This window comes from Netta rufina (assembly GCF_964035555.1).
Source record: "Netta rufina genome assembly, chromosome: 2".
NCBI classification, from domain to species: Eukaryota; Metazoa; Chordata; class Aves; order Anseriformes; family Anatidae; genus Netta; species Netta rufina.
This window is the reverse complement of record NC_140124.1, coordinates 34,851,772-34,876,150: the sequence shown is the minus strand read 5'-3', so window position 1 is coordinate 34,876,150 and position 24,379 is coordinate 34,851,772.

Below are 24,379 nucleotides of genomic sequence, written 5' to 3'. Positions count from 1 at the left end.
ACCTGCACGTGGAGGGAGTTTTCCAGGCTGAAATTCTGATGCTCAAGGAAGCGTGAACATCAGAGATGCTGCTAGGTAAGTCTGACACAAATTATCCAGTCACACACACAACTCAGAAATGTCTCATTTCCTTTCTGGCTTTCACTGGGAAAATAAGAACTATGCATCTTAGCGGAGTTTGTAGAACTGGTTTGTAATGAAGTGTAAATCAAATCCATGTCACCCTCTGCACTATAAAAGCTGTAGCCTGATAGTTTTTGTTTCCATAAAAGCCATATAAGATAAGATTACCCTAGAAATAGTGTCTATAAACAAAAGCAATGTTAGGGTTAAGCATAAACATCAAATCACTCCCAAGACATCAGTGACCGTAATCTTTGGTGGTTTCATACATCATCTTGAGCCATGCTGGAATAAAATGTTCTCCCTGAGAGCCAGGTAGTTTATTATCTGCTCCAGGTGTGGATTGCACAGGGTCTGCCCTCTACATACTTGTTTCTTTTACCAAGCCTCCGTCTTGTAATCACACTGCTACTGGGAATGAATGAGGCATTGTCTGTCACCGCCACCAGCTCTACAAAAAGGCCTGAGTTTCTTGAAAGCAAAGAGTACTGCAGTATTTCCCAGGCAAAAACCTTTACTGCAATCCATTGCTGTAGAAGGTCCTTTCAATAGCTCACACACATGCTGGTGGTATCTCTGGTCATGTAATGCCATGTTATGCATCTTCTTCTAGCTCCCCCACTATTTCACCCCATGCAACCTCTGTACATGCAGCTTTACCATACTACCCATTGGCTTTCACAGAAGGTGTGGTTGTATGATCCCAACAATTTCAACCCTTAATTTTGGTTGTCTTTTATTTTTTAATTTTTTTTTTTTTTTTTCCAGCATTGCACTTATCTGTTTATTTTACCTGTCACTGCCTTAGGAGGTTTGGAAAAAATAAATTAAATATATGCAGCTGGAGGAAAGTTACACTCTTAAGTATCCTAGTCCGTGATAAAAGAAAAGCTTTCAGGCTTTCCTGTTATTTTTATCACCTCTTTATCCATGCTGTATTCTCATTGCCTGCTAGGTCTTCATTTTTTGTGACTCAGTATAGGTTTGTTGAAGGGGATTTGAAGCTCCATTGAATCACGCTATCTGAACATTGGCTAGAATGTCTAAAAGCTCCAACTTTCTAATGGGTCTTTTGTAAGAGTTGTAGAATTATTAAAATGATATTACTTCTCTGTAAAGAAGGACGCACACTATGACTTTGGAGGCCTTTGAAAGAGATCAGTCCAGCTGGGGCATATAGGGACTGTTATTCATCAGTTATATTCCTCAGCACTTGACAGTCTGGAGACCCATGACAGCAAATTCCCGAAAGGCTCCAAGTAGAACAGTTAAAAGCTGGGGAAGAATAAAAACTCTTGTTTAAAAATGTGCACTTTTTAATTTCTTTTTAAATAAACAACTCCAATTCAATTGAGAAAAAAAAAAGAAAAAGAAAAAAAAAAAAAAGGTACTTTTTAGATTCTTTCTGAATGTGAAATATCTCTAGAGTTCCAGCTCATCCATTTGTTTGGTGAACTATCTGAAAGTTCAGATTTGTATGGTACTCTGAAGCAATCTGACTCAGGCCTCTTGAGACTGCAAAACTGCATCAGATACCTCGGAGAGGTCAGAACCCTTGTACATGTACAGATATGTCCATATAGCTGTTTCTTAGGTCAGAAACAACAAAAATACTTTTCCTTTTGTTTTGTTTTGTTTTGTTTTGTTTTGTTTTGGTACAGCACTGGTCTTGGTCAGAAGTAGGCCCACTGATTGTGATCATTCTCCCTGCCAGTGACAAGCCCAACTAGGGGGTGACAATGTTGTGGAAGAGCTCTGTATACTCGGGTCATCGAGGCTTGAACTTTCCGATGATGGCTTGTCCCACTCCACTCTTGCCCTGAGAGTTTGGACACTGCTAGCTGGTTACACAAGAGTGATAAATGATTTGTTTTAAAGTTTGCTTGGAAAGTTTCGGTACAGGCTCAGAGCAGAAACGTAGATGTATCTTGTCTTTCCATTCAGTTCATCTGTCCCCAGTGGCTGGGACTTAGGATGTGAGAGGTCATGGCTCAAAACCTTCCTCTGCTTGATTTGTATAAATTGTCTTGAAAAGCAATACAGCTCTCATGAATGTGATTAAGTGAGACACTGTAGCACAGCATGTCCTCTTCTTTCCTAGGTCCTAAACAGGCAAACATGGCCCCAAACTGCATATTCCTATATTTTGCACTGACCGCCTTAACCACAGTTATCTTCCTAGTTATTGCATGTAAATGGGCTACCTCCTGTTTTCTGCCCGATTCTGCAAATATTACTGAAAACCCATTGTAAAGCCAGCTCCTCCCTTTCAAATTCCCTTTACTTTTACTAAAAAAGCATGAAACAAAGCATTTTCTTGGATGCAAAACAGTTTCTGATTAGTTGAGGAAGCAAATATTTTCCATTCTAGGTCTAACAAACAAATCCTCTCTTTCCACTTCAGCCACTGAATTAAAAAAAAATCAATGATTTGCAGAGCTCTTGTGAAAACCATGCTCTTTGCAGCAACTCATGACAATTTCCATGACAATACTGTACATTAATATGCTTTATGGGTACAGCCTCACAGTGCAATGTAGGACACTTTTACAATGATCCCCAACTACATCACATGTGTCTGTAGCAAACAATGAATCTAATGCTGCACTTGTAAAAGATTTATGATTCAGAGAGCAGAAGATAAATGATTCCAGTCCCTGGATGCTTTAAGAGCAAGTTCCTTTAGCTCATATGGTTAAAATTGATCTTTCCATTGTCTCTTGTATGGAATGACCAAAACTAATGATGTTAGGTAATCAATATGAAAAGCCGTGCATAAAGAATTAAACCAAGAAATAATAGATTGCTGTGTCAAAGGCCTCCAGACGGTAAGAAACTGGTGCTGACTGGACAACTCAAAGAGATATCCAGACCTTTGGGTATTTCACTTTAGCCTGTACCTACACCTAGAACAAAAGAGCCCCTTTTTACTCCAAAACAACAACATGAAGCAGAGCATGCCAAAAATAAAATATTATCAGATACATAGCCATTTCCACAACCTGCAAGTTGCCAGTGTTCAGATAACCTCCAAAAGAGGTTAGGCTTGAAGGCCAAGGAAGGGAATGGGAAAGGAGGTAGAATAGGAATCCTTTGTATGTTATCTGTAGCCCTGGAGTCTTCTCAATGCCTCAATCTCCCCAGGATTTATTCGTTTGCTTTGTAGAGTCCCACTAGATTATACATGTAAAAATAAAGTACTAACTTCAAATAACTCTGAGTAGTAAGACCCATGAAATCTGTTTTCCAGTGATGCTGTAGTCTGTGTTTGGAGTCTTTGCTGTCTAATGAAATACAAGGCTTTTCTTGTGGTTGCAGTATTCATAGCAGCTTTCTCCTTGTGGATTCGCTGATGTCTGCTCCCTCCGAGTTTGTGTGGTCGAGCTCACTCGGCAGCCTTTCTGCCAGCATGGGCACCACTGGGACCTGTCTCCTCTACATGGCTGACTATCTAATGAAATTTGTAGAATTTCATGTCTTCAAGGCTCCTACTGCTCTGTCAAGTTTAGTTAAAATCTGTGGCTAAGTTTGTGGAGGGAGAGAGGAGGGAAGGCACTGACAGGCAGGAGTTCTGGTATTGTGCATCATTACACAGATCTCATTTTCTTAGGAAATCAGAGGGCAGTTGCTAAGTGGCAAGCTCTTCTTGGGGGATTTAAAAATAGCTGTAGCAATGCTGGTGGACAAGGCTTGAAAAGCATGTTGGTAGGAGGCTGCCTTCTGCAGCGCAAGAGGTTAACATGCATAAGAGCCATAGCAGGTGGTCAGAGAGCTCTCAGACCTACAGCCCAGGGTCTGTTTGCTCTCTTTCCTATCTGAAATGATGCCCACCACAGAGAATTGCCTTATTCCTGCTCTGAAATGTGCAGAAACATGATATTCTTTTGCACATGCTATGTGCTGCTACATAGCTGTTGCTTTTGACTCTCTCTCTCTCTCTTTTATTTTTTCTTTCCCATACATCAAGTTAATTTCAGGACTTTCATTTTTTTTTCTCACCTCTTTTCTCCTTTTTATTTATTTATTTATTTATTTTCACAGGCCTTTCAACACTTTTGAGATGGACAGGGATTTTCTGCTGCATCTGTGCAAAGCCATCTAACGTGGGCTGGCCCTGAAGCAGAGCGGGACTGAAGGTACTGAGTGATTCCCCACCTCTCACTCTGTCTGGCTGGAGAAAGAAAGATGGGCAAAAAGAAGGGAAAGCTGGGATGTAAATTCATTTTGGAGTGTTTTTCTTTGCTCCTTCGGGTATTAGAGTGTAGAAAATGTTTTAGTTTCCACTTGAATCGTCCAGGCTGGATTTGTACTGACGTCTCCCATGGGTCTCATCACTCCCTAACATCCAGACATAACAGGTATACTGTTTGTGAGCAGAGGCTTGGAGATGAGCTGGCACGGGCTCTTTTCCACCAGAAGGAGTATGCATTTCTGTGTATGACAGTTTGGCTCCACTTGCACTAAAGAATATCCCATTTTTTCCCTGAACAGTTACCCCAAGGAGAGCCCAGCACCTGGCTGCTGGGGTCTGGATCCCTACATGCCCAAGGCAGTCCCACGTATCCCTCAAATTCAAAGATTCACAACTCGGGAGAGTTCAGCTTTGTGTCCACATTGCCACTTCCCACAACATGGATCACTCAAGGCTGCTCCAGAAGATGGAACAATTAGCTTTTACAGATTTGCTAACTTTTAAATGTTTCAGCTCTGAACAACTTCACCTGGAAACCCTGATGATGGCAAGCTCACCACCTCGTGCCTGCTATTAATTTTAGCCGCTGATATTCAGCAAACCTCCAGACATGGATTGAACCTGGGAGGCAGGGAGCAAACATATTGCAAAAGATGTACGTGTGTGAGGTCTACCTTGCTCCTGGGATGTGCATGAGGGTTATAAAGGAACCTACCTCTGGTGCCCCCAGGCTTCCTTGATGCCTGGTAGAGAGGAGAAGGGGGACCTCAGGGAGCTCCCCCGAGAAAGGACTTCAATTCTTTATCTTCCATCTCAATGCTCTTTTCTCTCTCCCTACATCCCATTATATTGATTCTAGACCCAGTCTTGCTCCATTTAACCCAGTGTTAGAGGTCCAGACCTGAAATATTTATTCACTTAATGTAGCCAAATGCTGCCAATAGCAATTAAAAGCCTGACCTCCAACACCCTGCTGAAACAACTGCCCAAAGTTAGAGGCTCATCACCACATGAGACATCTGAGGTAATCAGACCCCCTTCAGCCTCAGCTTCCCACCCTCCATCCCCCCACCCCAAATACCCTGTAAAATAATACCACGGCACTAAATTAGACCTCATTACCTATTGAGTCACTCGATCCAGACCTCCCTTACATAGTAATGAGTACTGATTTATTGTGATCATTATTTGGGCATTACAGGTCACTAAATAACACGCTCTGCCCACACATGTCTTCTGAGCTAATAAATATCCATATAGGAAATATTTTTGAGTGAACTAGCCTTCAGGTTGGTTCAGTAACTTAAGTCACATTAATTTTCTTAATGCATGTAGTGCTTTGATAGGAAAGCCACAGGGATGGAAGCAGAAAAAGAAGCACATTAAAATCCCTAAACACAGCTTTTCTCAAGCTGGAGTTTCTGGAAGGGAGCTGGGGAAGTGGTACAGAGCAAGGTCAGTGGGAAGGATCAAAAACAACCCTAGAAAATGAATATTTGAAATCAACCAGCACCCCTAGGGCTTGATCCAGCCCTCAATGAAGTAATGGAAAGATTCCCATTGAGTTAAATAGGCTTTGGACCACATCCAGGTGTACTTGCAAGTATAAGTGTATGTGCATCACTTGTGCACACACATCTACTATTAAATATTTCTTAAAAACTTCAGAGCAAATTAAAAGCTTTTAAGAATTTACTCCAGGAACCAAACAATACTGGGATTTTTGAAATTTTATACTGTATCCCTTAGTTGTATATCTATTGTACAAAACTGGACAAGATTCAAATTTGGCAGAGATTAAATTATATTGTTTGTTGTCTTTATTTCGGTAAAATCATCAGAGGACCCATCAATTTCAGTTAAGAGGTGAACAAAGAAGTCCATGGATATTTCTGAAAAACGTGGGTATATATTTCCCAAAGAGACAATGGAAGATTAAAAAGGGAGAAAAAGATGAAAAAGAAGATTCATGATTCAAGAAAGATAAAGAAGAAAAGGATTAAATTCCCACTCTGCTAGCCATCACACAAAATGTTTTATTGGCTTACTCCTAGCAAATCTTATAATACATTTTCATTATTTATAGAAATAATTCTGGATTAGTTTGCCATAAAGAAATTGGGCTGGACTGTTTTAAAAATTACAGAAATTAGATGAAATCAAGCTCTTTGAATTATCCATGAGCATTGGGTTAATATAATCAATACTTCAGCCATTACAGGTTGACGTTACATCTCAAGACAATTTTCTAACTTAATAAGATTAGAAATAATAAACTGGTATTATTTCTTTGCGAATTGGGGCCTCTGACCTAGTAATTTAATGGCTTCATTATTACAGCCATGGTATGTAGAAAGACCCAGCATGCTCCCTATTATCACAACCGTGCTTTGTCCAAATTATGTGACTTTAAAAAAAAGCTAAATAAAAACTCACCAACAATTTCAAAAGGCTGTGATGGACATTTTTTACTGGACACGGTATGATACAATTTAATTTGTGGTCCATTGCACTGTAATGGTATAGCACGCATGCTTTCACATTTAAAAATAATGGGGAAAAAAAAGAAAAAAAAAAAAAAAAAAAAAAAAGGTTCCTTTACTTATTTCTGGAAATGCAATACTGGGCAAAGCTTTCAGTGTTTTGTACTCCTGCTGTTTTTTGGTGACTGCTGCTGAGACATGTTTACTTTTCAATAGGGAAGGGAAAATAGCCTCTTGGTTACAGAAATACGGGTCCAAGTATGACTTTTCCACAGACCTTTTCACCTCCATGTCTGACTGTGAGCACTGTAAGGTCAGGATGGACAACTCTCCTGGTGCCTGGGCATCCAGGGTGTCACTCCTCCATCAATTTCTGGTCTGGGAAGTGGGAACTCGGTAGGGAATTTCCTTTCTCCTGCTATGTGACTGTTTTGTCTATTCATGTATCAGCTCCAGAATGGTGATTTCCATTTGACACATGCAGCCTTGAGTACTGGAGACTGCTGATCCCAGCTAATGCCCTGCTGGGATGGAAATAGTAGATGTGGTGAGCCCCATGCGGCGAGGCATGGGGCAAACACACCCAGAGGGTCCTTTGTGTCCTCCCATTGGGGAGCTTAGATGAGAACAGCAATAATTCTGCATCTGGTAGGAAATGTGCAGGACACCCGTGCATACTTAAGGTGTGCTCCCCAGGGAGCACAACATTCAAAGAATAACCCAAGCCAGAGCAATGGGCGTTCACACCAGGTTAATACTAAAGCTGTTACTCAGGATGCAGGCTATATGGCAGGGTATAGTTCTTCCCCAGCAGCAACATTCAGGAAACAAAATCCTTGTTTTTTTCTTCCCTTTTTTCCTGCCTGTGCAACACACACTTCAATCCTACCTGCTGGTAAACAGTTCTGCTATGTTGTACATCTGCAGTGCAGAGATGCAGAGAAACAGCATTTATTTTGCTCCTTATCTTCTCTCCACACAACTTCTAACTTGCAGTGTTTTAGAAAAATAGAAGGGCTTATTCAGAAAGATGCTAATTCAGTTATCTCTACCTGTAAGAGACCCCCGTGTGGTCATTTCCAAATCTCTGGGCTAAGCTCATTCACATACACACATCTGTTATAGCAAATGCTTTCTGTAAACCTTAAAGGAAACATAACCCAGGATGATAAAACATCAAGGAAAATAGGAGACTCAGCCAAACAATCACCCCTCTGAACTTCTGCTTGAGAGATGTCTGCTGTCAGATGCACTTGCATTTCTGTGCCTCTGCATCCATCTTTAATTGGCAGGTCTGCAGGAGTGAGGGAGTGAGAATGAGGACAGGCTGAACACTGTGCTTTCATCACCACTTAAGAATGAGAGAGACATCTCTACATCCCTCTTCAGAAGTGAATGGAAGGCGAGTTATGACAAAGTTACCTGTTTCTCAGAATTAAGCCTGTAGCTTTTTCGTATGGCATATTGGAGTCGCCTAATTTGGGTTTAATTTTAAGCCTAGCCGTGCAAGTCACAGGCTGGCATACATGTGCCGATGGAGATGCCATGCTCCTAAAACAAACAGGCAGAACGAGTCTCTGTGGGGTTTTCAGAGGGGCAATGGGGGACAATGGGGGAGAAGAGAAACACCGCATCCCTGCATCCGGGGAGGCAGTCATGTGTGAGCTTCCCAGTTTGTCCACTTAGCTCTTCCTGCACCACTGCAGCCCAGCTGGACTTTGATGTCCCTCCCCAGGGAAAGGCTGCGTGGACCAGGAGGGGGCAGTGGTCCCAGCGAGATGCTCTCGGCTGACAGTGCTCTTGCTCAGCCAGGTAATTGCTTAGTTGGTTTTCCTCTGAGCTTTTAACAGAGTAAAAGGTATTTTGCTGTTGCAGTAAAAGAGCGCTTTGATGGTGGAAACACTTTTTTCAGTAGCCAGAAAATAAAACTCTATATGTATGTATAAATACATTTATATATATATATGTATATATATAAAATACTTGCTTTCAGCATGGAATTAACCCTAAGATAGGAGGCATTTATACGACCTGTGGTTCCACAGCTAGCTCTGTGGAAATACTATTCTCTGTCTCCCACAGACGTGTTGGCATTTTTTACGATGTAGTATATTTCCAGCCACCCTGGGTACATAACCAGTGCCCATTTAGAGCCATGGTGCTCAAATGAAAAGCCACAGAAAGTCAAGCAGCGATGGGGTATTTTGCCCACGACGCGTGCTGTAGGCAGCATGTAGTGCCCCCTCCTTGAGTAACCGCCACCAGTCTCTGGTTAATGTCTCCAAAACAGCCTGTTAAGACTGTTACTACAAATTAGAGTCTGGATCATTCTGCAACAAAAATAGACTTCTTTCATCTTCCAGATGGCTGTCTGATTGGGAACTGGGCAGGATCACATTTCAGGTTGTGACTTAATGATTCAGGACAATATTTATGGTTATTACCTGACAGAGGGCAGTGAGGAAAATTAAACCGCAGCCCCATGCTTCATTTATGACAAAAAACAAATTTGTGACAGTTCCCTATATTAGAGGTGGCATCTTTTGCTCGGGGCAAAGTCCGAGCACAGCTCCACATCAGGAGCCCGGGCAGGGCAGCTTCGCCACCCGCGCTTTGATGTATGTGTCATCGTCGGCAGCAAGCTGGTGTTCCCCTTGGAGGAGGGCTTATGCGGGCACGATGTGGAGATGAGTGAGAGCTTTCAGAGGGGAAAAATAACATAATTATACAGTGGGTTTGTTGGATGGCGGCGCTTGTCTGAAATATTATTCTTTGGGGCATATTTTTGGCATAATTATTGCCACGGGATAATCCCTTCTGGAGAAAACGTGGAGTAATTATGCATGCTGGTTGCAGATAGGATTCTGCACGTGATTTTCCCTGCAAACGATGCTCCTTGTGATACCAGCCTGTGGGGGTGCAGGGCATTTTGAAGTGATGAGCAACGGTGTTAGGTTAAATCAAATTGAAGCCCCAGCTCTGCTGGCTCTTTCCTGAAGGAAAGAAATTTATTAGTGTTCCTCTTCTGGTTAATCCTTTGCTTTGCATATGGAACAGACTGGCACTTTTTTTTTTTTTATTGTGAGCTGCTAAAAAAATAAATAGCCCTTATGAAAGCAACTGCAACACACAGCTTTGGGCTTGCTATAAATCGGCTTCAGACTGCAGGGTTTCTTAATAAAACAAACAATTCTGAGATATGAGAGGTATCTGTTGGAAAAAAAAAATAAGTGGGGAAATGGCTATGCTTCCCATTGCTTAAGCTTATTTTATCCCTAAGCTAAAGTAAGCTTTTTGAGTTTGCAGATAGTGGTACAAGGAATATTGTTTCAATTATAAGAGTATCTTATTTTAATGGAGGATATTCTGTCCACATCTGTTAAATATTATTCCAAATCAATCAATCAAGATATCTATTATTTCAGAAACATTTTCCCCAGAGGAGAGATGCTTCTCAGTTATCCTTCATGCTGAATCTCTCTCCTCCTCCTTTTGCCCTCCTCTGCCAGCAAACACCACATCCTGGAGCACCCGGCCACCCCACGAAGGTCCCTGGCCACCTCTCTCCACAGCCCAGACCTCGTCCTTCCTCTGGCAGCCTACCAGTGGGCCACCAGGCAGATCTGGGCATCCGTGCTTGCTGCAAGCTCTTTGAATGATGTTGGGATTTCCAAAGCTCCCCCGGGGAGAGAAAACCACGAGGTGTGAGGTATTCAAACCCCCTTGTGAAATATCACAAACTATATTGCACAGAATGGGCAGTAAGGCTGGGTGTTTGCTTTGTTGTTGCACTGAGGAGGGACAGAGTTACATACCGAAGTTTCTTATTTGTTTGTTTGGTGGAAGGAGATGTCCTGTTTGTCCTATTCAAAAGCAAAATAGTTTGAGCACTGAGACAATGAAGGCAATTTATCTCTTTCCCTCTGAATTTCCAGCCACATCTGTGGCAATGAGGTGTATGCTTGGCTCTTAGCTTTTATCTCATTTCAGCTAGCTCAGACTTAGCATGAGGAGCTGCAGAGCAAGGTCCCTGCTGAAATCCCCTATCTCAGTCCAAATCTGCAAGATGTAAGGCCCATCCCTCCAGGATGCAAACATCTCATGTAGGCACGGTGCATGGTGGCTTTGTTATGGTGACTGACCTTCACCACCCCTTCAAACCTCTTTTTGACTCTTTAGCCTCCTCTGAGAACTGCACAATCACCCCTTACTCTTCCAGCAAGGAGCAGGCTGGCCCAAAAACAGCCTTGCCAGCATCAGACTCACACACAATCCTTTCTCAATCCAGCATCTAATGGCACTCAGATGCTTTAAACACTTCCTTAATTATGTAGTGGTGAGCACCTCTCTGAAAATGGGGCTGCAGTATACAGTTAAAGAGAAATGTATAAACTGTCTGATGTTGTCAGTATCTGTAGCTCAACATGAAATTACACCAGGAACAGGAGACTGTTGTCTGAAAAATCCATTTTCTTGTCATTTTTATGGCTCTGTTAGATAATAAAATCAAGAGAAAGATGACTAGAATAACAATAGTATCTCTTCCTGGGTGAAAAGAGAGGGGGAGGAGGAGGAATGCAGAGATGGATGTATGAAATCTCTTGTCCAAGTAAACAATCTACATACATTTGCATTTGCTTGTAATCATTGATATAAAATGTTGTCTTCATTAACATTAGGAGCTAGAGATATATGTTACTCTCCCATCTCTGGCTTAGCTGCCTCTTCGAATGTAAGGACTGGTGGCTCTTAAACACATCAAGCAGCCTTAATTCTCCTCCTTTGACTGTATTATTTCAAGTGCCCGAAGATTTACTAAGGAGTGGTTGACACTAATGAGAGTTGAACATCCAGAAAACAAACCCAAATTAGGTTTCATCAGAATAAATAGGGGATGGGGCACTATATGCTAAGACAGATAACAGAATGATGTTAAGAACAAGTTTTTGGGGAAACAACTATGGGTCACATTCTTAGCAGCCCTGCTGTGGCACATTTACCCAGCGTGACTCGTAATCAATAAGCCACACTGTGTGAGCAGGTTGAGTTTTGCACTGCTATGCCATTGGAAAGGGGCCCACAGGCACATGCTGGACCTTGATTTCATCTCCATCTCTCTCACAGAGCTGGGGATCTGTTGGTTTTGGAGGTAGTTGGTATTGTCAGATTTGCACCCAGCTTCTGCTTCCAGCATAGGCCCTCCTCAGCATGTTGTTATGATAGCACCACCTTTTATTCCTTGTAACCTACAAAATTACAAAAAAAAAAAAAAAAAAAGGATAAATAGACATATGTACATTTATGTGGAGATTTTGTACTATTTCACTAGGTAGAATTTCCTATAAAATACACTATTAAAGGTGATGTTCCATTTATCTTTGTGAAAAGAAAAAGTATCTCATCATCATCTAGTGCTTTCTTTCAAAACATGCAGCTTTAATAAATGAGCAGTGCAGACAATCCTGTAAAATCTGCTGGCTTTTTTCCCCACAAGGCTTTTTGTATTGCAAAGCTGAGTGGTCTGATGGTCTAATGAGCCAGATAGTCCATATTTTTTTGGAACAACATTTTTTTTATTAATTAAAAAGAAAAAAATATTATTTGAATGCAAGGTACCAAACAGCTATACAACTTTGCAAAACGACTGCAGTAATGAGGTGTCTGCAGGAGTCAATCAGAGCAGATGACTCTCGGAGAAAGGCTAGATGCCTTTCAGATTTTCAAAGAAAAATAAGCCAACGACAAAAGAATAGCAGCTGTGAGTGCATGAAGGAAATTAGTTATAGCAGACTTGTAATTAAGCATTGGAAACTGATCAAAAACATTATCCTGTTAGTTTATACCATGGTTTCTATCTACTACAAAATCAATTACACAAAAAATAAACTACACACGCTCTGAAGTTTGCACATACAAATGCATCCTATCCAGTCTTTGGACTGCAAAGGCTATGCAAGTGTGTTTGTTTTCTCAATAAAATACACAGAACATAGAGCAGGCAAAAAGTGAGATGAAAAGGGAAACAGCAAATTTGGGAGAGAAGTTTGGCAGAACAATTGACTCTATCAGAAACACAGTTTTCTAAAAAAAAAAACAACAACAACAAAAAAATATATTTGTACAATGAGATAAGCAACTGGGGTTTACTTTTGGTGCATGCATTTTCCTTTGCTGAGCACTTTGAGTAAACAGGACAAATTGCCATTAAATGATAGAAATCATTTAGCAATAATAAAGGAAAAGAATGCCATAAAAATGTAGAAATTTGAGGGAAATATATACACAGAAAAGTTGGGCAAAAGTTTGTCTTTTGAAAATCACGTGTTATTCCCATTAACTGTAACATGAGATGGATGGCTGAATAAAATAGGGGCTATGCGAGCTGGGATTTTCTTAGAAGATTCGGGCCTGTTTTAGCACATGTTTAATACCAACAGAGCTGTTTCTGTTAGGAAAACAAAAATAAACCCCAGCAGGTTGCAGACAAGTATCCCTTTCTGGCATGTGTGTGCCCCCCATTTCCTGCACAACTCTTGTACCCACTCTGTGGGGCATCCCCTACTTGGGGCACAACAGCAGGGCAGCCAAAAACACTGCTGGGGAGATGCTTTGCTCACCCTCAGCTTTATTGCTGGGAAGTTAATAAGAGGTGTAGGCTTTATATAATCAAAAAAAAGCAGGGATGAGGGCAACTCATTTCAAGCAGGTCAGCAGAAGACCTCCATAAGCTGCTCTGCAGAAAAAATTTTGCTGGGAAAGCTGTGCCTGAGCAGGAGACAGGTATTTTGGAAGACCCCAGAAATCGCAGCTCTGATGTGTGACATTTCCAAAGTAGCAGATTACCTACGCATATTGTCATGGATCTGCTTTGATTTGTGGAGCTCCTTGTTTTTTCCAGAATCACAAATGCCACATCTCACATGGGTGCACCCTTGCAAACCGCCTTTGTTGGATCCTACAGAAGCAGCCACAGCCATGAGGTCTTCATAGACCATGGTGAGACATGAGTGTGTGAAACCTTTCCCCTGGTGCTAAGTGACCCGAGCAGTGGTACTGCAAACTGCCAATTCCATTTAAAGTCAGCACCTCTGAAATTCAGGACATAATTTAAGGGCCACAGTATGAGTATGAAAACCTAACTTTAGGCTTTTTGCTTTATAACTCTTGGCGTGAGATCCTGAGACAAAAAGCAGAGCAGAAGCAAAGAGCATTATTGCTGTTACTGTGCCATGTGCACCAGCAAAATATATCAATATGTGAAAACACAGAAACAAGAGGAGGGAGACAGAGATGATGTGCTTTTAATATCTTCGAAGCACCAGAAAATCTTTCATGAACAGGAACAAGACAGAGTTCATGAAAAGGTAAACCCCAGAATAAATTATGAAGCTCATTCCATTAGAGGTATGTATTAAATACCATATGTAGGTATACGGTTGGTTTTCTTTTTCCCTTTGTGTGTTATTTATTTATTTTTTATAAATCATTTAGGTAGTGGCAGATATCTCTTCCTTCTGTTATAAGCTCTCATGCTACATTTGTTGAGGTAAAAGACATCTGCCTTGAAAACAACAAAGTGGTTTTTTTTGTTGTTGTTGTTGTTGTTTTGTTTTGTTTTGTTTTGTTTTTATGTATGAAATAGAGATGTTGGGACAGTCAGTGCTGTGGTAACCTGAGTGAAGCCAACACAGTTACACCACCAAATAACTTGTCTCACTATTTTTAACACATATGTCTGTACTGTACTTAGCCATTACTATACCACAAAGGCAAATGTGCATATTCATTGGGTGGACAGTGGATGCATACTAACCCAAACACTTGGGACAACATAACCATTTGTGTAAGCAAAAATGGTATTATTGCAATGTGGCAGTTTCTAGTGTATTTTCATATTCTTATGATTTTCTTTTCCATGAAAATGACTATTTAGGGCAGAATACAGGACAAAAAAATTACATGTATTGTTGAACTTCTTCATATTAAATGGAAAAAAATCTCGTGCAGGCAAGAGAGGAAGCAAGAAGCAGCAGTAGGACAACATTTAGGTAATCACTGTCAGAAAATCCTGTCTCCTAGGCTAGGGTTGCATCCTTGGATACCACAGGCCCACCCCTGCAGAAAAAAGAACCACAACCTTATATTTAACACTGAAAACCTGCCTGGTCTTTCTCAGTCTCAAACTCCGGCACATGGCATATTGAGGTGTGCAGAGAAGAGCTGCAGGAGAGGTTGGTGCCTGAAGGTGGGACCTGGAAGGAGGTAATTAACACTGAGCCTTTCCTGGATGTGCAGAGGAAAAGCTGAGCTACTACAAGAATGAAAACCTGGAGGGATTTTTTAGTTAGGTGTTCCTAACCCCTTGCTACCACAGGCAAACTTGTCATATGGGTCTTCATAGGAGAGGAGAGGGATCGGGATGTTGAGTAGTGGCCTGATTTGGGGTGGTGGCTCAGCCTTCAGGTGATGGACTTAGTGAAGAGAATGGGAGATAAAGATGCAGCAGAAATATGGAAGATTCTTAAATAGAGTGGAAACACCAGGAAATTGGAGTAATAATTTTGTCTTTTTTTCATGAAATATCTCACCCCTCTACATCAAGGGTTAATTTCAATGTGACACATGTGTATGTTACTGCAGAGCTGACCAACGTGTCAGATAATATTTTCCACAGCTCCTCCATGCTTCTTGATAATCATGGAAAGGTCAAATTGGCTTTGGGAGTGCACAAAGCAGTGTCCAGGCCCTGAGTCTTCTCCTGCTACCCCTATCTGTTCTGCAGTGGATCCATGCTGGGCCTACCCCACGGACTGCCACCCTAGGCAAGCTCTCCCAAAGGCAGAAAAAGCAGCAGATAGCTATTCTTAGGGGAGATCTTCAGAATGATGCTTTGCTGAAGTCTTCACCCAGTTGCAGGCATATTTTATACCTGCCAGATTTCCCTCGTACACTTCTTCCAACCCCATGCTCTGTGCAATATCACAGAAGTCATGAAAGGTCAGAAAAACTTTCCCAAATCATGTGGAAGCAAGGAATTTGGAGTAATCCAGATAGAAGAAGAGTTCCTCTGATTTATTATGGACTGCTGGGCGGATAAGAGCATGTGAGAGATAAGGTGGTGGAGATCTCTTAACCCCTAATCTGCCTTTTGTCATGGAGCATATTTCAAGGTAGATAGGTGGCCTCTAAAAAGTTAAGTTTTTGTCAATGGCTGCCATGTCCTACACAACCTTCCCACATGCCTCTGTGCTCTCTTCATCCAGGAATAGGAAAAAAACAGTTGCTATGGGGAGGTAAATTGTGGCGTTAATCACTCGGAGATCATCCCATAGAGCAAAGGCATGTTATGATTTATTTTCACCAGTCAAAAATTTGCCCTTTGATAATAGTGATCACAATCCAAATTCCCAGGTAAGTGCAAAAGCTCTCTTGGTGCAGGCAAATATGGGCTTTTGTGAGCACAAATACCTTGCATCTCTAAGCCCTTGGAAATTGTATCTAGTCATTTACTTTATTTTCTGTGTTTATAAACACACATCTGTTATTTGAGTTTCCACTTTGGGGTGAATTTATGATGATAGCCCATCTGCAGGAGCTCTGTTTTTTTTTTTTGTTGTTGTTGATTTTTTTTTTTTTTTTGAGAAGGTATTGGCTTTAAGGCTCTACGGTCACTGCTGGTGATTGCAGCATAAATATTAACCAGGTTGAATCTGCCAGAGGCATCATGCAGCGTGCAAGGATGTGACTTGCAGAATTTTGCTGTCTGATAAGCTCATGGAAAATTCCCTCAATGGATTTATTTATGGCAACAGATTAAAACAGACTCCAAGCAGACTGCACTCCATAGGTTCAAGAAAGAATCTCTAACTTATTAGAGATTGCTTTGTTTTTCACTATCACATTTCAGCCACATTTTCACTCATGATAAGCAATTGGTTCTTTCCTTGGGGAGCATGGGGAGATAGCTCCTGCCTTGAGATTCTTGGAAGGACAGATAGATTGCTAGAGTTTAAGCCTTTTAAAGGAGCCCTCCTTTTCCCTTCTTCAGGCACAATGTAGGTATGATTTTTACCCTTTCCCACTCTATTCCTTAGATGTTGGAAATATAGAGTATTTTTTTCAGTTTCTTCCTTTTTTTTTTTTTTTTTTTTTTTTTTTTTTCTTTTCTGTATCATGTTTGTGATATATGTAAGATCTCTCCTGCTTCCCACTCTGTTCCATCACTGTTACCCTGGAGAAGGGTCCAGTCTTCTGGGGAAGCTGTGAACAAGGCACTCCTGGAGATGTGATGGAGGAAGAAAGCAGCAAAACCTTGCAGCAATGCCTGTGTGCATTTCTGCTGTCAGACAGAGCAAAGTCAGTGCTGTGTTTTGTTGCGAGCCAGCTTTGGAGAAAGGCACCAACAAAGTGTGAAAGACTCACTGCCAATGAGCAAGGTCAAGTTTTTTTTTTCCTTACTTCTTTTTTTCTGATTCAACTTTGAGGGAGGAAATATGACTGTTTAAAGAGTTATTTTGCAAAGGCAGAATGAGCAGAAATGCAATGCAAGGAACCCCTCTGAGAAGAGATATCGGTCTTATATCGAGTTGCCAGTTGAGATTATCTGGAATGGATGTCCTGAGAGACCAGCAGGAATTCTTTTCCACCAAAGACTGATGGAAGCTTCCCATTCAAATGTTTTAAAAGCTGTAGAGAATTAAAAATAGAAGCCCCGCTTTAGGGGGAGAGAATCCTTTGGGGGGTACTTTGTTTGCTTTGGTTTATATCTCCCTGGGTTGGAATGCAGTAAAAAACTGAAGAAATTAGAGTCTTGCAAAGAAATGTAACCTCATACAAAACTGAAGGGCAAGGAGCTCAGTTTGCATTCTGGTTTTATAATCAGTTCTGTTTATAGTAGGAAAGAAATATCCCCTTCTTGAATTCAGTGTGTGCAGCTTTTCCTAGCTGTTCCCTCTTTAGGTAAACATTAAAGGAAATATGTCTTCAATAATTTATTATTAAGGCAGCGACTAATGGTAAATGCAGGTGTAAACCACGGGCATAGTGTTGTTCTATACGCCAACATACATAAGAAAGTGGAAGTTTTCTCATGGAGTTTTTTTTTCCTGATAGAATGCATTCGTGCAAGCAAAACTGCACAGAAATGGCACTTAATGAAGGGGGGAAACACAGGGGGTGTTTCAAACCCCTGAGCTGCCTCAATGCATTAGACTGTTTCAGCACCTTATGTGGCCTTTGGAGATATGGCCTATCTCCTTGGAAGTGAGGTTACATGGTAGCAGGGCTTTTAATTGCACTGGACTGAAATAACTTTCGTATTTATTCTCTGCTTATTTTGGCCATAATTTTTCAAGGCCACAGTCTGCAGGTAATGTGCAGGTGGTAAGCTAGAGACATGTAAAACACCTGTCTTCAGTGCTGGCATATAAACTCTGTGCTTATGACAACATTTCCTATATTTTAAATTCAGAAGCAACTTGCTTGACTTTTCTTTCCCTCCTAGGTTTAATTCTCTTGTGCTGTGATAGTTTTTGGAGGTAGGATGGGTTTTTTAATGTGCATCTGTGGCTGGGTCTTCCAGTCTCTGGGGACAAATTTTGCTACTACGAAGACAAAATTGGTAGTTATACCTCAGAAACCATCTCTTTCATCTTGCAACCCAGTGAGCAGAAGTGTGGGCAGCCAGATGCAAAGTAAAATCTACATCGGCATTTCAGACTCTTTTTTTTCTGAACATCAACTTCTTCATGAAGGTATTATTGTTCTGTGTCTTTTATAAAAATGGTCATCTCCTCCTTGGGACTCTTTTCAGCTGTTGTTGATGATCCCCCAAAGCATTCTCCTTTGACAAGGCAGAGGCACAAGGCTCCTTCTGCACCTTTTGTGGTTGGGTCTGCCTGAGGCTCCATTAGGACACCTCTGTCCATCAACACGATGCTGCTGGGCTTCAGGTGCTGTGGCAAAGAGAGCTCTTCTCTTTCGGACATTGTGGGGGCACACAGGCTACTGGGGAAGGGAAGGAGGGGGCAGAGCAAAACCCTGCTAGTTTTGTCGTGTTGAGTTTTGCTCTCTGCAGTTTCTCCAAACAGGAGGTGCAAGAAGCCTGGCATGTGTGCTGTGGTGCTTGCCAGGGGTACTTTGGGTAGGAAGAGGCAGAGCTCAAGGGCACCAGGTGAAGAGCAGGGGCACTGGCATTTACAGGGAACCTATGGGGACTCCTCTGGCTATACAAAATATGGAGGACATCTGTGACCACCAACCCATGATCCACAATGCCTGGCTTTCACACTCTGAATCTCAAATATACAGATGGTTCTCACAGATCATCAACCAAACCTGAGTTAAAAAGGGAGATGGGATTAACACTGCACTGCTTAATGTATTCAGGCAACCGATTTCAGCTCAAACAGTAAAGAAGAATGGCTCTAGCTACAGACACCCATTACAATGGCAAATTGCTCACACCTGCTTATCGTATGTGTAAAGCTCTGAAGAGGCAACATAGTATATAATTGCTAGGCATCATCACAATTAATCATTTCCTGCATGCAAACTGAAATATGGTAAATATATTGGTTGCAACTGAATATTATCACCTGATGCAGACACCACTCACCTCTCTTTGCTTGTTATGCCAACAAAGAAACGTGCATGATGCCGCCACCTCCTTTTCCTCTTCTGGTATATGAGGTGCCTGCATCTTTTTTTCTGTGCTTTTGTGATGTTCTCTTCTTCCTCAGTATTGCTCTGGGCTGGATTCTGTCCTGGCTTGACTCACCAGCCCAACCTAGCTGAGCTCAATGGGAGTAAGAATATTTTTATTTATTTATTTTTTTAACATTCAAGAAAAAAATACTTGCTTTAGCTTTAGCTGGTATTTTTTTCTATCAGGCTGCTAAGTCTTTGCTCATGCACGTTGCCATCTGGTGACAACCCACCCACACTCCACCTCCTGCCAGTAAGCAGAATGTGCTATCCTGACTCCTATTCAGCCCAGAGGTGAAGGAACCAACTCTTCAAACATTAAGTGCTCAACTTTCTCAAGACTCAACATTCACAAGAGTTGTTTGCAATGACACCATATGAAATTACTGGAATATGTTGGTCTCGACCTGGGCTCAAGTCTGCATTTTGTCCTCTCCTCCTTATATTCTTTTTGCACAATCTAAGCAAGATTCTCTCGAAAACTTAGAGGATCAAGGCAACTTTTTTTTTTTTTTTTTTTTTTTTTTTTTTTTTTTAAGCTTTCTAAGGTAGTGTAGGCTATACAGAGGTGAGAGCATTCTGCTTTATAGAAATAGACCTCACCCATACTGTTTTAGATGTCTGTGTTAGACCTCTGCAGGGCAGTGGTGCTGGAATCAGAACAGCCCTCAACATCTTTAGCTAGGTATAGCTAAGAATATAACCACATAGGATAGCTAGGTATATGGCTATACAAGGGAAAAGCAGAGTTAGACTTCTGAACCCAGTATTTTGGTAAACAGAAAGTAATAGCTTTATGGTTGATCAAACAAAGTTCTTCTGTCAATTTTCCCAAGTGAATCAAAGAAAATTTTCCCCTCATCTGAAAATATTTTCAGTGTTTTCAAAGGGGAGTAACCACATCACCCATGGGCCTGCATTACTTTAGCTACACTGATGCACCAATATTTTTATGAATTGACTTGATGACACAAATCCTGTTGAACAGCACCTGGCTGACTGGTTAGCATTTTGAAGAAATGACCATTGGTTTCCCATTTTATTTTCATTTTCAGATTTTCCTGCTCTTTACTATGCTCTGCCCCAAAGTCCCTCTGTGCTCCAGATCCTGACCCATGTATATGTGGTTTGCCAGCCTCCAACTGAGTGCCACAAATGACCAGTGCAGGCAGGCAAAAGGAATGATAATTACACGTTATTTTTTATCAGTTGTGCTTACAAGGCAGTATCAGCAACCCTGCTTTATGCTATAAATGCTTTGCCAGCAAAAGCAGCAAAGCCCCCCTGTGGAAATACAGCTTATACTGGCAAAAGGAGTTTTTCTGCTTGCATATTTAGACCACCTCTTGGGACGCCTTAATTTACACTGGCAAAAGACAGACATTTGTTGGTTTCATTGTTTACCCCATGTTTGTTTAGAGTAGCTTCTTTCTTTCTTTCTTTCTTTCTTTCTTTCTTTCTTTCTTTCTTTCTTTCTTTCTTTCTTTCTTTCTTTCTTTCTTTCTTTCTTTCTTTCTTTCTTTCTTTCTCTCTCTCTCTCTCTCTCTCTCTCTCTCTCTCTCTCTCTCTCTCTCTCTCTCTCTCTCTTTCTCTCTTTCTCTCTTTCTCTCTCTCTCTCTCTCTCTTGTTTTGTTTTGTTTTGTTTTGTAAGGGTAGGAAGTTTCCCCCTTGTATCTGCAAAGACAAAAAGTTCTATTATAAGCCTGACCTTACTAATTAGAACTTCTGCTTCTGAGGTATGAGGAAAAATGGACAATGTATTCTCAGGTTTCCTACAGACTTTTAAAGGGTTCCAGCATGCATAAAGCCAGATTCTGCCAGGACTTCTGGAGGATTCCCCAAAGCTAATTAAATGAATTTAGTCTTTGGACAAAACACACACATTCATTCTCCAGAACTAGCTTTTATTAGTGCAGGCAACATATAAAACTTCCAAAATGTGACTAGAAATATTTATTAAACTTAAGGCAGGAGACCCACAGGCAGAAATGCTACATGCAGTCATCTGCCAGGGCACAGGCCACTGGAATTAAAGCATTTTATTCTCACTATCCTTCTTCTGTAGAAATCTGAGAACCACAGCCAGATGACGAGAAGGATTTCTGCAGCACAGAATAACCTTTGGATGTGACTTCTCACACTGCTCTGCTACCTAGTGTGTAAGAGCTGGTGATGCGTTGCTGGTAGGGAAGAATATTTTTGACAGAGAAAGCCTGTGCTGTATATGACAGATAAAAATAGGACAAGCCAAGCATTTTAAAAAATTTGCTCTGCTTGTTTCACCTATCCTCCTTTCATCCTATCTCACTTGTGAAGTTGCAGAAACTTGACCTTATTTCCCACGGAAAGAACAGTAACACAAACAGATAAATCTATAAAACAGGAGAAATTTACACAGATAATGAGGTTTTGGAAATTCAGTAGATTTTACTGAGATAATTAGCAAACTCGTCTTTCTGAACAGCACACACACATATATATATATATAATATATGTACATAAAGGAATCCTGGAAAACCTTTCTTCCTGAAAGCAGAGCTTATTCCTACTTTCCAGCAAGGGAGTTACCACAACAAGGCAGTATCTAAGGCACAGTTGTACATTTTCAACTCAAGCTATACAGGGATAACTGAAATGTCCCAAATGTTCCAAAATATTGGAACTGTACTTAATAAGATCACTAAGTTGACAATGTCTCTTGTAATTGTTTTTCCACATTTTCTAACTGGTGATGAGGGGATACACTGAGGCCCAGAGGAAAAGAAGACCAATGCACTGCAGTGGTAGTGCATCCTGGTAGCTTTAATGTGCTTAGCAGCGCTCTGCACTGAGAAAAAGGATGAAGAATGGACATCTTTTCCCTTCAGAAAAGGGTGATTGCATTTAGGTTTCCTTTTAGGAATGGCCCACACCTGCACCCAGAAGTCTGTTGTGAAAATGCTACCTGAGTTGAGACTGCGCTAAAAATTTAATAGTAATTGCAGTAGTGTCTCACAATCAGCACTGTCTACCAGGCATCATCTGCATGCCCTCAGTGAACTTAGGTGTCCTGAGGGACCAGAACAACCCCAGCCTCTCATTGTTAGAGTGAGAACAAAAGTCTGTCTTCAAAAGTCTTCTTCTGCCTGCCCATCTGATAAGCAGGATCAAGGACAGGCTGGCTTGCCCAAGAATAAGAAACATCATAAACAAAAGCATGGGGTTTGCAGCAGGGAAAAGTTTTCTGAAGTTCTGTATTTTTCTGGTGTTCTTTGTACCCAGGGAATGGCTGGGAAACCAGGAGAGTGGGTTGGGATCTTGACTAAGGAATTTTTGAAGGCAAGTAAAGCAAGAAAGAAGAAACTGCATTGTAGGCAGTGATTCCAGGCAGATTGAATGCAGCCAGCACCATCCACCTCCTGATTCTTTTAATGAGACCTGGCTTTTAGATGAGAAAAAATATGTGTTTGTAGTTGTATAAAATTGTATCACTTTTTAGCAAGACAGGAGTTAGCTGAAGTTAACAATTGTAAGAACAAAAAAGAAAACGCTCACTGAAAATGTATAGAAAGCATAAATACAAGTTAGAAAACTCTTAGATGGTGAAGGGATGTGCTTGGTGTTGAGAGGATTTTCTACCGCCTTTGCTGAGATATATGGATGCAAGTATGGTGTTAAAAATCAGATGAATCAACAGGCCCCATCCCATCATTAAGGCTTGTGGGTTTTGATTTATTTACTTTTTTAAGGAAAAACATCAAAACAATTTTCTATAACATTGCATGCCACAAAACATGGTGAAGGGCAAATTTGCTTCAGAGGCAATATTCAAGGTTTTTATGCTGTAGATAGAATTTCACTGTAAACATATCAGTGCAGATGAATCTGTGGGGATGGTTTTCCAAATAAAGCCGCTACAGAGTGTAGTTCAGTTAGATCACATGGCTGTTCTGTGTATTTGTATGTTTGTATATATAGTCACACTGTATATTTGTATACGTGTATATATATATACATATGCATACACACATACACTTAAGTAAGCATACACACAAATGCATCTGTATATATTGTATATATGATACTCCTTCTCTTGTCCACCCCGGCACAAGAAGCACGGTGACAAGTTGTGTTTGGGCAGGAAGGGTGCCATGCTGTTGGGATCCAGACAGCCTCCATCCCCCAAAAAACACAGCTCCTCATTCTCAGCCAACACAAAGAGACTTTCTGCATGGTTGTGTTGATGAAACTTGGATGCATGACCTGCTGATTTATGTTCCTCTTCACTTGTTTGTCACATGTTTAAATTCTGGACAGTGAAAATGTCAGATTTGGGTCCTCTAAACTAATCAGTTTTCAGTCAATCAGTACATTTGAGCCCTACGAAAAAACTTGCCTACAACAATCAATATGAAAAATTGTTAATGTGGGAGCCTACTGTGATAAACCATAGTTTGTTTCCTTCATGTTTACCTATTAAATTAAGTAATTTTGTTTAAGTAATATTTTATACTCTTTTGAGAACTTGCTTCTTGGTTTGATTGGGATATTTTATAGCATGGCTCTGTGACTTCAAGGATTAAGGTCATTAGTGGTGTCCAAGACATATCACATCTTTGGGCCTCAATTTCTTGGCTTGCAGAGGTAAGATGATATTTACTTGCTTTTAGGTATGCACTACTAAAAAGTCTATTCCTGGAACCTTGTCCTAAGCAATACACAGCTGAGTGCCACACTCTTTCCAGCGCAAGGTTAGCTGCCAGAATGAGCTCCTTGAAAGAAATTTAATTAAATCTGTCATCTCCAGCCATATTGTAAATTACCCGTTTATATGTAGCAACGGGAAGTACTTTCACAAGTGCTGCTGTGTATTTCTTAGCAAGGCATCAGCAAAGTC